General features: G+C 40.6%; 1 protein-coding gene across 3 annotated transcripts in view; it reads left to right on the forward strand.

Moving 5' to 3' along the window:
* The first annotated feature begins 926 nt into the window (after positions 1-926).
* The window catches only part of SIPA1L1 (signal induced proliferation associated 1 like 1), a 212,188-nt gene continuing 197,932 nt past the window's right edge, over positions 927-15,182 (forward strand). For 2 of the 3 annotated variants that reach the window (XM_027749332.2, XM_039389061.1), the window contains exon 1: positions 927-1,010. The gene's annotated coding sequence lies outside the window, so the exon portion shown is untranslated. The remainder of the gene's footprint in view (positions 1,011-15,182) is intronic. The other variant, XM_027749342.2, reaches the window with a different exon arrangement.

Consider the following 15,182-nt stretch of genomic DNA (forward strand, 5'->3'; position numbering starts at 1 on the left):
ACCTTCTCGCTACAGGTCTCCAGGAGGATGGAAAGCGATGCAAAGATCAAAACGGGAAAAAGCCAATCAAAACGGAGGGAGCTAGGCTAGGGCCTGTGCCGCCCGCTGGGCCCGGCGCTTGGCTGTTGCCATGGGAACGCCGCCGGCGCGCGGGCGGGCGGCGAGGCGGCCTCTCTCGCGAGAGCGGCAGCGGGCGGAGCGCGGCGGGGTGAGCTCATCCCGGGCGGCGCGGGCGGGAGTGCCGCGTTCAGCCCAGCACAGCCCAGCGAACGGAGCGGAGTAGAGTCGAGTCGAGCTGAGCCGAGCCGAGCCGAGCCGAGCTGAGCTGAGCTGAGCCGAGCCGAGCCGAGCCGCCGGCAGCCGTCGCCGCAACTTTGTTGGGTGAGTTGCGAGCGGCAGCGCCGAGCCGGGACGGGCTGCGCGCCGTGCCCTCTCCTTCCTGGCGCGGAGCCGGGCGTGGGGAGCCGCCGTGCCGGTGGCCGAAGGGGTGTGCGGGCGGCTGGGTGGATGTGCGACGGGGGGAGCGGCCCCCAGCCCCGGGGCTGGGCCGCCCCCAGCCCGACAGCCCGGGGTTAATGGAGACGAGGGCAAGGGGACCCGGGCGAAAGTGGTCCGCAGAGTCCCCTCCCGCCGCAGCTCCCGGAGCCGGGTTGGGGGCGCCCGCCCCGTGCGCCCCCGGGGCGGCGGGAGCCCCCAGTGCCGGCAGCCTCGGGGCGGGTCGGGCGCGAGTACCCCTGCAGCGAGCCGTGCCGGGTGCTGTATTCCGGATTTGTGTCTCTTTCCCCGCAGGAGAGGCAGCGTGGAGCGGGAGCAGCGCGGCCGGAGGCGGCGGTGAGCGACGGCGGCCCGGCCCGGCCCGCTCCGCTCCGCGGCTCCCGCGCCGCCCGTCCCTGCGGAGGCGGCCGCGCCGAGCCCGCCCTGCGGCGGGGGACGCGCTCCCCCGCGGCCCCGAGCGGCACACGCCGCTCGCCTCCGCGGTTCGGGAGATAACTTGGCTCTTGTTCGCCGCTGTAAGTTGCACTTCAATGTTTCCCCCCCCTTCTTTACTTTTTATAGCCAGCGAGGGTGTAGTGGGGCTGGTTTTGTTCTGAGCCGATGCTGAGAACGCAATAATGATAACAATTAGGTGATTTGGAGGCAGTGCCAGTGGGGATGTTCTGAATGCTCAGCTCACGAGAGGGGGATGGAGGAACAAAACGTTTGCGGATGGTCGATTTCTTCACTGGGAACCTGGAAAAGTGGGAAAACAGGGAATGCCTTAAACTGGATCTTATGGGGAGGGAGAAGGACGTGGAGAAGCAAGGAAAGGTAGATGAGAAGGCGATAACCCTCCTAAGCTGAGTTCGTTTGCTCTTTCCCGGTTTTATTCATTACATGAAGTCCTGATGTTAACGTTCTCATGCTATATTTAAAAATATCTGTATTATTTGCACTGGATAGCTGTGATGCAGCTTCATTTAATAAGGAATGCTCTCATTCATGTCTGGTAAAGCAGTGATACAAAATGGGAATTACTCAACTTAATGAAGATCTCCTTGTATAACCTTGACCACAACATCTGTATATTTTAGATCAAGGGGGCACGTTTTTACCAGTAGAATAACATAGAGGCATTTTTTTGATAATACTGTTTACCAAATTGCATTTAAAATTTTTGCCAGCAAAATTGCTTTAAAAAATTTTAGTGATACTGCTTTAATGAACCCGTTACTGCATGCTGAATGAAGTGCATTTGTGAGTGTGGAGCCTTAGTTGATAATACAATGCAAATTTGTCTTCAGAGTAAAGGTGTCAGATTTCATTAGGTTCCAGATCTGTATGGGTGAACCAAGATTGGTGTTTTCTTTAGAAAGCAGCCCTTTCATGATGGAATTTCGATTTAGTGCCTTTTTTTTTTTCCTCTTGCTAACTATGGAAATTAAGCATTTGTTTAATTTAAGACATAAACCAGTTTTGTAAAAGGGAAAACAGTCTTTTACTGTAAGTACTAACTGGGCACTAATATTGTTTTCTTTAGTGGAGAGTGTGGTTATTATTTATTTGGAATGTATTGCTGGCTACACTCCATTCCCCTTCAGCTGGAGTGGTGGGAGAGACGTTAAAGTACTAAGGTAGAAGTTTGTGGCAGCTGTAATCGCAGAGAGAGATCTGTAAGTTGTGTTTCACTGTCAAGGCTTTTATGCCTTAGGCCATCAGATGCCATACCAGTTATTAATGCAGAAACACTGTGGGAACTTCAGAATAATTTTTTCTTGGTTTCAGAAGAACAACCCCATATGTTCTATTTAGGTAAAGCTAAAAAGAAAATTTTCATGATTGAATGTTTTATATATGTACTATGTCTCCTTTTTAACTAGGTAACTAGGGATGGAAGATTTTTTTTCACCATTTTAACAGTGTTTGTTTATGGACAGTTGATTAAAGGATGTGCACTTAGTTGCACAACGTTGTATTAAGAAGGTATTACTGATGTTAATAAAATGCTTAGTTTCAACATTGCTACTTGGGATAGGCATACTTAGCTCTCAGTTGTGCTTCATAGAACCTCTTAGATCATGAAGTCAGAAGCAAAATGGAATGTCAGCTCTGACTATTTGAGGGCTGCAATAAAATTTCCTTTATGAAAAAGGCTAGCAGGTGTAGAGGTAGGCAGTGACACAGAACTGTGAAAGGGTGGAGCTGCAGCCAGGAGTGAAGACTTAATATGGAGACATGTAATATATAATCTGTTTTTTCTATAATAAAATGTATGATCATCGTTTCACCTGTGCATCATCTAAGTTTAAAGAGCTTTATCCCCATCTCATGTTTGTCTGAAATATTATTTTAAGGTTTGGGATTAACTTTTGGATAGCGGTTGTTTTAAAAAATATGTCCAAATGTGGCCTCTTCCCACTCCCACAGGTTTTCAAGGAGGGTTTTTTCCATCATTCTTATAAGCATTCTGCTGCCACTTTGGGAGTGTTTTGTTCTTATGTAGCTCTTACTGTCCTCTCAGTTTCGTAAATCTGTCTCAAGTATTTCCTTTAAAATGTCTGTTTTAGAATTACTAGTTTTATTAGTATAACGGCATTTTTTTTAATAGACAGGAGAACAAAACTTAAGAACATAAAATATTCCTACCAGTTATTTGGAATTTCAGTAAGGTCGTGTTTAAAGAGGATGATTTTGGAAATACATTGGGAAAACGTGAGGTAGGCTAGTAAGAGAAAGGGTTGAGGCCCAGTTGAATTTCTTTTCTATTCCTCTGTTTTGTCCTAGAGCATGTCTATTGTAGAGAAGAAAAAGGAATAGTCTCCTCCGTATCAGTAGTTTAATCCCTTCAACAAGAGGGTTGGTGCAAGGTATTTAGTTAGAAGTCCTGGATGCCCAACTGGGGTAAAGAAGCAGAGCTTCTGCCTTCTTTAAACTTTCAGTCACACAAGTTGGTTTTCCTAATGCTGACATTCTCAGAAGTTGAAATTTATTCTTATTGACCCTGAGTGTTGGCTAGTTGGCAGATAGTTTTGATCTGTCATTTCTTTGGCTTTCCTGGTTTTAGGCAGATTCCTTTTATTTCTCAGCAGCTCTCTCATTTAAATATTTAAAAAGTCAATAAGTCATGCTTTAATTATCTTAATATCTTTTAATATCTTTGCTTTGTTTACTTCATTATCCATATTTTAGATTTTTGTTTTATTCATTTATTCTGAAAGCCATTTGTTTAACTTGTTAATAAGTTATGACAGATACAGCAGTAGTAAGTGCACTTATTTCTTTTATCAGTGTAAATACATATATTTTAAAAACTGCTAGGTGAGGCTTTTGTTGATTTGGCATGTAAAATTAATCATATTCCATATCTTTCTGTGAGCAAAAAAATGTTATATTGTTCTCTTTTGTGTTTCCAGGGAGATTTGACTTCAATGACTTGCACTTTAGAGGGATATACTTGACATCAACTTTTAAATAGTCTAAGATTGATATTTCACTGAGTTCAGTTTAATGTTTGGGGACTTTCAAGCTGGAGGTTTATAAAGTGGGATTTGATGGCTCTGTGAGACTTCAGATATTCTCTAATGAGAGGCAATCAGTGTTTTTTGGGAGTGCATCCTTACCAGCTTGTAAACCTACACATTATGGCCACTGGTGATGCTGAGTGACAATAATTTTGTGCATTTGACTTTGATTTTTAGTTCCTATGCAGCTGGCAGCACAAGACTAATGCTGTCTGTAGCAGTTTCGGTGCATATTTGGTAGTAGTTTTGCACTCTGAACTTTAGGAAACCCTTTAGGAGTTGCAGAGACTAGAATTGCTTGGGTTTTTAACTACCTTTGAACATGAATCAGCAGATAAAATGTTTTTAGATGTCTGTCTTTGCATATGTAAAGCTAAATTATGTCATTGTCTCAGTCTCTTTAATTTTGAATTCTGTGGCACCAGAATGCTGGGTGAGTTATTTGATTTAGATTCTGCCACATGTCTTTTATGTTAAGTGAGACTAAGCATTTACAAGTCTTTGTTTTCATTATGGAAGCATGTTTTAAAGAGCACTTATTTTCAATGCAGCAACAGAACACTTTTCATATTCTTGGTAGCTGTTGAATGATGATTGCTAACTGAGTATTTGTCGTGGTTGTTTCAAAGGTCTGAGTCCGTAAGTGGATCCTCTCTTGCAAAACCGTGTCTTCATACTACTTGAGCCCATGTTGGATGCTGAAGTGCTATAGTCATAGCTCTTGTTCCCTGCACAGTGGATGGATGTCTGTTTTCAAGAGAGAGATGAAGTTCCTGAAAAATGCATGACTGTATAGAAAACTTTTGTGAATGTTTATAATACAGAAGGAAGGGTTGTTACTGCGAGTAGTGGTTCATGCTTAGGCCTGAGATGCCCTTTGAATTTTTTGTTGATGTTTTAATACTCTTTTACTTTTGGTCTTAGGCTCTGTAGAAAGGGAAGAACACTTTCTTCAGATGAATTTTGGAGATTAGTGGAGTGCTTTTTGAAGACCAGGTTTTATTTCATAAAGTTGTCAAAAAGTTATATCAAAAGTTAAATAAACTGCTGGCATGTTTTAAAGTTGGACTGTTCTTCATGATTCCCTATGGTTTACCTTCAGTGCTAAAAAACCTTTTGGTGGTGGTTGTTTAAATTTTGTGTAATTTGTTTACCTTTTGAGGTAACATGTTTTTTACCTCAGAATACTCATGTTGACCTTGTTACTGCAAAACTGGGAAATATGTTGATTTTGAACTTTTGCGTTAACATGGACTTTTTTTTGTGAAAACTTTTAAAGTTAACCCCGAAATATTTCTTATTTTTCCTAATTGGTGATGTTATAGTGGATAAAAAAGCCTCAATCAGCCAAAATTGGTGGTAAACAAGTTATTTTTCTAGGCGGCTAAAAAGTGTGGGTTAAAAGTTAAGCATAATTTGAAGAAAAGTTGCCTGTGGAGTCTGCTTGTGAGACTTAGTTATGTTCAATATACTTGGCTGGTATTATTTTGTGACTTTTAGTGCTTACTTTTAGAGTGGGGGAAATTGGCAAACATCTTCCTTTGCTGTGTAGCCTCCTTGCTGCCTCTCTCTGTGCAGTGTATGGGGGGGTTCCAGGACGTGCCCAGGGCTGCTTTTGTAGCATGGCTCTGTTCTCTGCATTTCTGGAGTCGTGATGGATTTTACAGTGCCATCAGCTAAATCAATTGTCTTTTGACTTTTGAATAAGTAATGACAGGCTTATTGTATGCTGATGTGAAATAGGATTAATTCAGAACTTTTTTTGAGAGTGGCAGATAATATCTGTAAAACGATTGCTGCGGTAGTGGAACTTTCTGTATGCTAGTTGTTCACACCAGCAACTCTGATAAATATCTTGGGTTTTCTTGGTGGTGGTAATACAGACAGCTCTCTCTAAAGAGTTACAGGCATTTTTAAGGCATGCATTTGTTGTTTGACCAAAAGTTGCTGTGGCAGTTTAACCCTAGACAGCAACTAAGCACCACACAGCTTAGACCCAGGAACATTTTTATGTTTTTCTTGGAACTTCTTCAAATGATTGCAATTTTATTTTCGTATTGCCAGTTTTTTATTTGGTCTTATTATAAGCTACTGCTCTTATTTGCTCACTCAAAATCAGTTCACCCTGTCATATGATGTGTTGGTGCAGATCCATGATGACTGGTGTTTACAGGAGGGGTTATTTCCTGGCTTTTTTTTTCTCCTTTCTTTTTGTTTTGAAGAGTGCTTCTTTCCTTCATTTGATTTCAAAATTGCTGCTTGTATGCATGGCTTTGTCACTTGGTCTTAACATTAGCATATCATTTGGCAGAGAAGAAGTGGGTCTATGGCTGAAAGTAGGGGTGTCAAGTCTCCCAGATCGACATCTTGGTATTTGGGTAATTTTACTTCGGGCAGAATTTAGTCTGGTCTCCTAAACTAACTCCTAAATGTTCCAAACACAGATATGGTTTGTCCCCTTGGACCATTATGACCCTTAAGGGTTGGGCCACATTTTGTGAACTTCTGGGGAGGGATTTTTAACTTAGTTTCCTCTAGGAGAATTCTAGTTTATGCACACCAAAACAACTATAGAAATTAACTGTTCTGAGGGTGGTTAAGCATTTAATAGACCCCCCAGTACTGACTGGTGAATTTCCGTTATTGGAGACTTTTAAAGCTTGACAGGACAAAGCCATGAGCCACTTGGAGCAATGTGGAAGCCAGCCCTCCTCCAGCAGGAGGTTGGGCTCCTGAGTTAAACAGCTGTGGGCTCTGCAGGCTGCTAGCTGGTGGTAGCTGGAGGGCTCCTCAAGAGGCACTGCTCTTGGAAATGCTATTGTAGGTACAACTTAAACAACTTTTAAAAATGAAGACCATCCTTGTGGCAATTTTTTTTTTAACTAATGTGAAGCACTTTTACTCTGGCGTCCAGCTCGTTTCATGTCTCTCGCAGGGGTAGCAGTACTACCGCTGGTGTCAGTGGCTTCCTAGTGCTGGCTCTCAGGTTGCAAACCTGCAACAGGAAACCCCATTTCCTTTATCTGTGGGCATGCAAGAAGAGGGGGGGGAGCTGGGGTGTGTGAGTACTTATTTATTTTCCCTCAAGAGGCTCATGTAAGCGGAAACATACACGTCTTGAACGTTTGTCTTTTGGCAGGGCCAGAGCACAAATTTGCTCTTGCTGAAGAAACTGTGGCAAAGATCAGACTTTATTTTTTGGTTTTTCACGTTTCTGAGGTGTAGCATAACTTTGTCGGTGTGTTTTTAAAAAAAAAAGACAATGGGTGATGAAACTGAAACTGCAGGCTTAAACATGTTACTGCTACGCAAGCCATTACAGTTCTTATCTCGGAACTATTTAAAGATCTCTTTTTGTTTTTGTGGACAGTGCTTTTCTCCTCACTTTCTGAACTACCAATCTGATTTTTTAAAAATTTTTAAAAGCTGAAGTGTTTGTTACTGTTTTTGGAATATTGTTGCGTGTGTCAAATAGAAGACAGTACTAGACCCAAACAAATAAATCCTGGAGTGCCTTCCCTGCCTCTGCTGGATGCAGTTGAGATTTCTGCTATTTCTTTTCAAATTGGAAGGGCTGAAATTGGATTTTATGCATTCAGTTCATGCAGAAGAACTGCATAATTGTGCTGAAGAAGTTATGGTTTAGCATTCTCATGCCTTGAAAATAAACATATCTTCATGAATCACATGATGCTGGCACCGATCTTCTACTTTCCAAATGTATTTAACAGCTTGTTGTATGAATCAGAATAAAATAGTTCAACAGACTGTACTGTATTGATTATACCCTAGCTGGAATAAACAGTGAAACCTGATGCTTTCCCCAGGCTTTTGCTAAAGCAAACATTTAGAAGTGAGGAAAAAAGGAGATACATATGTAAAAACTGTTAACATAGTTTGTCCTTTCCTTAGATTTTTTTTTCTTTTCTCTTTCCCTTCTTTTGCCTTGAAGAAGGAAGTGATGACAGAAGGTCAATCTTATTTTTTTTTAATCTCCCCCCCCCCCCAACTTCTGCATCATCTTGCAGAGTAATCATCGATTCGTACTTGACATAACTCTGGAAATTCCCATGATGTCCTGAATCTAGTACTGTTTAGTGCATTGCCATACACAGATAGTAGGAGAGTCTTTGCTAGGATGCCTCTGTTAAGAAAAGGAAAATTGTAATATAGTCTCAAAACATACCATCCATTTGAAATTGAGAAGGCTTTTTTTGTATTAAGTTCTGTGGGTTTTTGGGGCATGCCTGTGCAGTGACACAAATGGTTCTGGTAGGCTGGAGTATTACCTGCCACAGACACTTCCACTCTGCTATTTGAACTGCAGGATACATACTATGGAATAATTTGAGAGCCTTAAGTTAATTCTTGTCTTATTATACAATTACCTCCCTATCTAGGCAAAGCCAGAAGATCTGTAGAGCTTTATAGGGTTATCACATACTAAAATCATCAGGGTTTCTTTTATTTTAATCCTGGACTATTGTACTTCTATTTTCATCCAGAAAAATTTTAAGGTTAATTAATATGCTACATAACGTTTGAGAACAGAAGATATTACTCTGTCTCCAGACAACAGTATTGGAATTGGCTGTGAACATGCAACAGTCTACCGTGTATTCCAGATTTAGTCACTTGTGTATGTAGTGTTGACGCACTAAAGACTTTCAAATTTGTTGGTAATTTAAAGCACATCTCCTGTAAAACAAAGGTGTGATAATAAGCAGTAATTAAATGTTGCGGAAGGGTGCTCATCATTGTTATTTTAACAGAAGTTAGTCATTATCTACTGATTGCTGGCATCATTAAATCTAATTTTTTAGTATGTAAGTTGATGCTTACATACCTGAGCAGCTAGGTTGAGTTTTTCCATTCTTGCATTGTTGAAGTATCTTTTTTGTTTGTGAATCTTAAGTGTAATGACCTACCTCAAACTGCCAACAACTTTATGCCTGCCAAGGGCAAGAGGGCACATGTTGTGGATGTGCTGTTAAACTAAGAGACGTAGTGCATCCATTCTGAAAATAGAGGCAGGGGGAACAGTCCATTTCATTCAGGACAACTTTGAAGTTGTGTAGGGCTGGCTACATGAAAAATAATGCAAGGTAAACATTGCCTCTTGTAGAAATACAAAGTGCTCAGAGATAGAAAATATCTGAGGTGCTGGATGAGGGAAGAGACTTTTACTGTTCCTTTATTTTTTGTAACTTGCACTTTGCTTAAAACCAAAAAACAAAAGCAATTTATAGCAGTCACCAAATATTCCTATGATGTAATCATTTAATCTTTCAGTTACGAGTAATAGGAAGAAGTAATAAGAATTAGCAAGGGTGAAACTTGAAAAAGTAATGGGTGAAATAGAGAGCTAGTGGACAGATTTAAATTAAAGTAATGCTTTGATCACTTATTTGTTTGGAACATATTGGAAGGTAGCATTGTGAACATTAGGGAAGCTGGAGAGGATAGTAACAATAAAAATTGTTAGATCATTGTCTATTTATACTAAAGTTGGGTTCATATGAGGAAGAATCGTGATTGTAGTGTTGTTTGCCTTTGAGTTACCAGTGTTTCTAATGTGGAAGACTAAAAGATTTCTGGCAGAATAGTGAGCTTCTACTTGACATGGCATTAAAGCATCCAGAGTTAGCATGACTAATACTTTTTGGTAGAGAATAGTACTGAAAAAGCGATTTTTTGAGTTGTGTTTAAATACCGTAGCTAAAAATGTATGAACAAGTGAATCACATTGTGTTTCTGTCCCTCCCTTCCTCTCTCCCTCTTTTTCCTGAGTGTTATAATTTAGAAAAGAAGGGTCCAGAGATGTCTAATTTTTCTGGTTTTAAAAGTGAAAGAATTGAAGATCCATTTGAACAGGGGTGAGAGAAGAATCAGCACAACTTGATAAAAATGATGCTAAATGCTTAAAATTCTGACTAATTTCTTAAGTTAAATCCTGCTTTCCTTCAGACTTCTTAGCTTTTTTCCAGGTATTGTCAGAAAACACAGCTAAATTCTTACTTAAAACTTAACTACAAATAAGAACTTTATTCCTTGTAACAGAGAAGTTACACGAGGACAGTATAAACTGTATCTGAGTGTGTGGTTTTTCTTGTTCACTTTTTTACATGGGGAAAGAAAAGGGCTTGTGGAACAGTGCTCTCTATTTCAGTAGCATTTTACAAGTTTCAGTAAAAACTTGGCTCTGCAGCAGTATGTGGGTGTTGTGCTTGCAGGTAAAAGTAATATAATGTTAGTGTTTAATAGTACTTTTGAAAATGAAGTAATGGTATGTGTAGTATAATGCAAAATACCCCTAAATAGTGGTTGGTTTCTGCATTATAGTATTTTCTTGTTGCTGATAAAGGAGGTACAAAAACCTTTTTGTGTCAGAGGTTCAAAGCTATTTTGCCAGGTAGAAGAAATGTCTTTCTGAAGGTGGTGGGTTTTTTCTTTTTGAATCTTGCATTAGTGCTGAGTGATTGTTCTGTTGGCTTAAAACGTTAATAGCTATCTTGTTTGCTGTAACCCTTCTTCGTTATCGCCTTAGTACTTAGCTGAGATGCCAAAAGCTCTTGAAATACATGACAACTCAATCAGGTTAGCTGCTTGCATACTGGCACCCTGGGTTGCAAGTCAGTGTTTTGTTATCCCCGTGCTCAAAATTTTGAACCAAAGACTTAACGATACTATTGAAGTACTTCTGCTGTTCAGATTATAACAGTGTTAATTAGTGCTGAATTTCTTTAAGATGAACGTATACAGTGTTAATAAAACTACTTGTGAAATTGAGCTTTGTCATTCTCTCACTGAATGGTTGTACTGAATAGTTGCTTGGCTCTTCCTCAGAAGAAAAATAATTGAGAAAGGCTTGTAGTGTGCCCCTTGAGCTGTGTAGCTGTCCCTTGGGGAACGGATCATCTAGTCTCAGTCATTTCTTCTGAAACACTAGGTGGTCAGAGACTTGGCTGCAGGGGGAGGGACTGTTTTAATAGCAATATACAACTTCGAGCACGCTCTCTTCTCTTGTCTTGTGAACGCAAACAAGTTGTCCAGTCTCATGATTACATGTGAGGAGCAGGAAGGCTGCTGGGACAGAGAGGGTTTGTGTGGGGAAGGTTCTGTAAATGATTTCTACTGATGACAGAAACAATTACTTTTGGGATGAAATTTGGTTTCCTTACACCCACCCCTCCACTTAGTTTTAGACTATTCTACCTGACTTGATTTAGCAAAAAAATATGGAAAATGAATCAAGCAGGATAATTAAAACATTGACAACAGGTAAGTATTTTGTACTTGTGTCTGTACTTTCATGGACTGGAAAGGGCTAGAGCCCTAATTGGACATCTTAGGCAAGAATACAGAGTTATCTACATAGCTAATGTGATGCAGCATAGTTGCATGATAATTGTGCTGCTCTGCAGTGTGTGTATTCTACTTCATTTATTTATTTATGGGTACTAACGAGATTGTATTTTGATGTGACGTTACTGTAATATCAGTGCCTTGATGAATTCATTCATTAGTTTACCTCACTGACTTTGTGGAGCAAGGAAATGCAGGTGCCCTTGAGCAAGTTGTTTTAACACACACATGAGAAATCTGTAAAGCGTTCAGAGCAGAAGCTGCCTTGGGCTTTAGATTTCATCCTACTACGGGCAAATTTATTTATAACTAGCTGTAAAGCTGTGCTGGAGACTCTTGAGCCAGCTCAGAGGAAGGTAATGACTCCATCTGCACTTGTCTGCAGCCCGCTTTCTGCTCTGGAGTGGGTCTGCTCGGCTCAGACTCCTGCTGTTTACCAGGAACGGTCCGTGGCCTCATAGGATCTCGTGCACATCAATGGCCCTTAGTAAACTTGAACAAAACCACAACAGTTACAAATTAGTGCTCAAACCTGTGCCCTGGACTGATTTTATTTACTATTATATCTTTAGCTCTCAGTGCCTGCATGGCACAATGTAGCACACTGCTGAGTTTGTAGTTGCAAGTGGATAGCATTTAATAGCAGTACCATAGCACTGCATGTGAGCTAACCAGCCTCCCCTTCAAGCTAAGGGACAGTGTTGTGCTGATGCGGCTGTTGCATTTCTGGTTCTGGTGGTAGTCCAGTGGTTTTAGCTCAAAGGTCAGAAGATCAACGGTACCAGCATAGTAGCTGGCATGCTACAAATTAAAGTAATACTAGAATAGATTGCCTTGGTTTTTAGTTGTCTGCTAAACATCCCTATTTTAGTGAGCTCTTGTGCATCTTGACCTGTAGCAATAGAGAATGAGAAGGTCTATAAAACCGCAAAAAGAATGAAACAGGCTGCATCCAATATGTGTAAACAAAATGTGTAGAAATTGTCAAATCTAAGACCATTAAAATGTATTTTAAAGTATTCCTTTAAGTCTGGATTAATATCTGGTGTAGGCTCTCAAGTCATGTTCAGGAAGACTTATGTTCAAAAGTTACATGTGGCTGTACTTCAGATAACATCCTTGCTGCCCCTGTGCCCTGAGAGTCAGCCAACATGCCTTACATCATCACTCTTGCAGTTTCTTCATTTAGTTTTTGTTTAGTTCTAGCAAGCATGTGGATAGTGCCCTTTAGCTCAGCACTGGCTCTGGTATCTGTGCTGCATGGCACTCGCTGCTGAGACTGCAGTTACTGTATCGTACGTTTCTGATAACAGCTTTGAGGCAAGGTTGCCCTCGAAGTTTCTGGTTTACTATGGAAACCAGCTTGTGTGGTTATGCTCTGTGTGTGGCTGCCAGTTTGTCTTTCTCCTGAAAACTTCTTTCTTCTCCCCAACTTGCTAAATATTTTGACTTTTTTGGTGTCCTTATGGACACGTAGGGGTGTCCAACAGGCCTTGTAAATGCAGACCAGTGAGTGGATAAGACTGAGTTCCAGCATTGGCAAGAACTGCAGCACACATTGTTATTGGATACCAGAGGTGTGATGGATGCAATTGCATGGGAGGAACTTCAGCTGGAGTGTGTATATTCTTATATACCAAATCCAGTCAAATATGAGAGAGATTTGAAGGTACCAAGGCTTTCTTAGTTCATCTGCTTATTCTGTACATGTTTCTGCCAAATCTTCCAGAAAAGTGCAGAAGACAAAATGTAATGGGAGCCTGTAGTGGTACCTGTAATTAGGTTGCTTAATAGTTTCTGTCATAAAGTGTCCTGTGAGATTTTTCTTCCCTGACACCCCCCCACCCTCCACCCCCTCCTCCCCATAGTTAACACTATGAGCAGTTTTTGTGGGTTTTTTTTGGTAGAAGAAGTCGCTTTGGGTCAGGGAAATGTCTTCTTCCCTCCAGAGTATTTTGAAATACCACCCCCCCAGTGTTACTGTTGAAAAATGGAATACTGGTTACCAGAAGCTTTCTCATACTACCTTTTCTCAAGAATCTTTTCATTGTGCTACTGAGGCGTTTCAATGTTCCAAGGCTCGCCCGACAAACTTATGCGAATACCTAGAGTCCAGCAGATGAGCACAAACAAATGGGATCCTGCCCTTTTGCTGCCCTCCCAGTTCACTGTGTCCAGACAGTCTTGCCTTCCTTCTTGCTGCCTGTGCTTTCTAGCAAGTGTGTTGTAAGGCTTGGTTGAAAAGAGTTGTTGGGATGAGTATGAAAGATGGTTTTGTTCTTGCTTTTGCTTGTCTGACCTGTTAAAACTTAAGCATTTTTTTTCCTTCAAATTTTTTTCTTTTCTGACTTATTGTTCGGGTCTTACTGGACAAGTGATAGGAGACACTATCTAAAGAACATCCTGACTTCTAGAAAAGGTTGAATCTTCTGCACTTGTAATGCTTTTTGATTGTTGGTTAGTAAGTTTGTAGGTAAAGTGGAATTTGTAATGATGTATTTTTAAACTTGAGATTGCAACCTACAACATTATAATCAATGTGAGATCTTTCCCTTCTTAAAGAGGCAAAACTAAATGTTTCTATCCATCTGAGAAGGGAAGGTCTTTGAATAAATTGGTATTGACTTTGGTTGTCTGTGACAGTGGCACCATGTGAAGCAGTAACTGGGCCACAGTGCTCTTTCTTCCTCTCTCCTTCAGCAACTGCCATATGATGTGCAATGTGGGCTCACTGGGCTCTTGCCTTCCTTCCCATTGCTCCTGAGAATGGAGATCTTTGATTCCTTTTTCCTTCAAGAGTTGAGAAGGATACTGGTTTCTTTACCTGCACTGGCAAGGCCTAATACTAGGTAATAATGATTCGTGAATCTTCTAGGATCACAGCTTTTTATTTGGGCTGCCATAACACAGTTTTGCAGTTTAGGCGACAGTGATCTGTCAAAGTCTGAACCTTTTTCAGCCATTCAGCATCAGTCACCACTGGAGTGTTGGATTGTATAGCTGCTTTTATACAATAGTTGTACACAATGCTTTTAACTTTCCTCTTGGTAAAAAGAGGAGAGAGCAGTAGTACATGAAGCCATATATATAAGTTGGGTGAAGTGTGTGTAATAATATATATCCAAACTTACCTTAAGGCTGCAAAGTTAGAACACTGGTTCAGTGATGCTGCATGAAGGGCTTTAGGACTCCCAATACTGGGTCAAAAGTACAATGACCATATGTAAATTATCAATATCATAAATTATTCTGTTGGCTGTAATTAAATCAAAACAAAAATATTTAACTGGTAGCAGCATGACTTATTTGTGTTAAGCATTAACTATTTAGACCACTATAATTTCATAGTGGATTAGATATTATGCGCTTTCCTACCACTGATAGCAATTTGGTATCATATTCCGCCACACTTGATAAAATTTATACATGTGCCTGAGTCTCATTTGGATTGAATTTGTCATGATCAGTGACAATGCAGAGATTGCTGTTAATCCTTGTGAAACTAGCATTTTGTGTCTTGTAACTTACTGACAATTTTATCCCTACAAATGTTTGAGAAAGTTTACTTATCAACTGTATTTGTACCTAGCAAATAACTCTTTTTTATTCAGTGTTTGAGTGGTTAAAGAAGGATTGATTTTTGCATGCATAGTAGAACCATGGTTGTCCAAAGTTATGAAAGTGTGCTCTAAGAGTGGTAAACACTGATCTTCATTACATTTATCTTTTTGTTCATCATCCCTTCTTAGCGTTAGGCCAAACCCAAAGTCTATTTCTAATTTTGTAAAAGGGGAAAAAATAATGCAGTCTTCCTGAAGC

The sequence above is a fragment of the Pipra filicauda genome, unplaced genomic scaffold (assembly GCF_003945595.2).
Source record: "Pipra filicauda isolate LSUMZ 115617 unplaced genomic scaffold, ASM394559v2 scaffold6_size6359152_pilon, whole genome shotgun sequence".
NCBI classification, from domain to species: Eukaryota; Metazoa; Chordata; class Aves; order Passeriformes; family Pipridae; genus Pipra; species Pipra filicauda.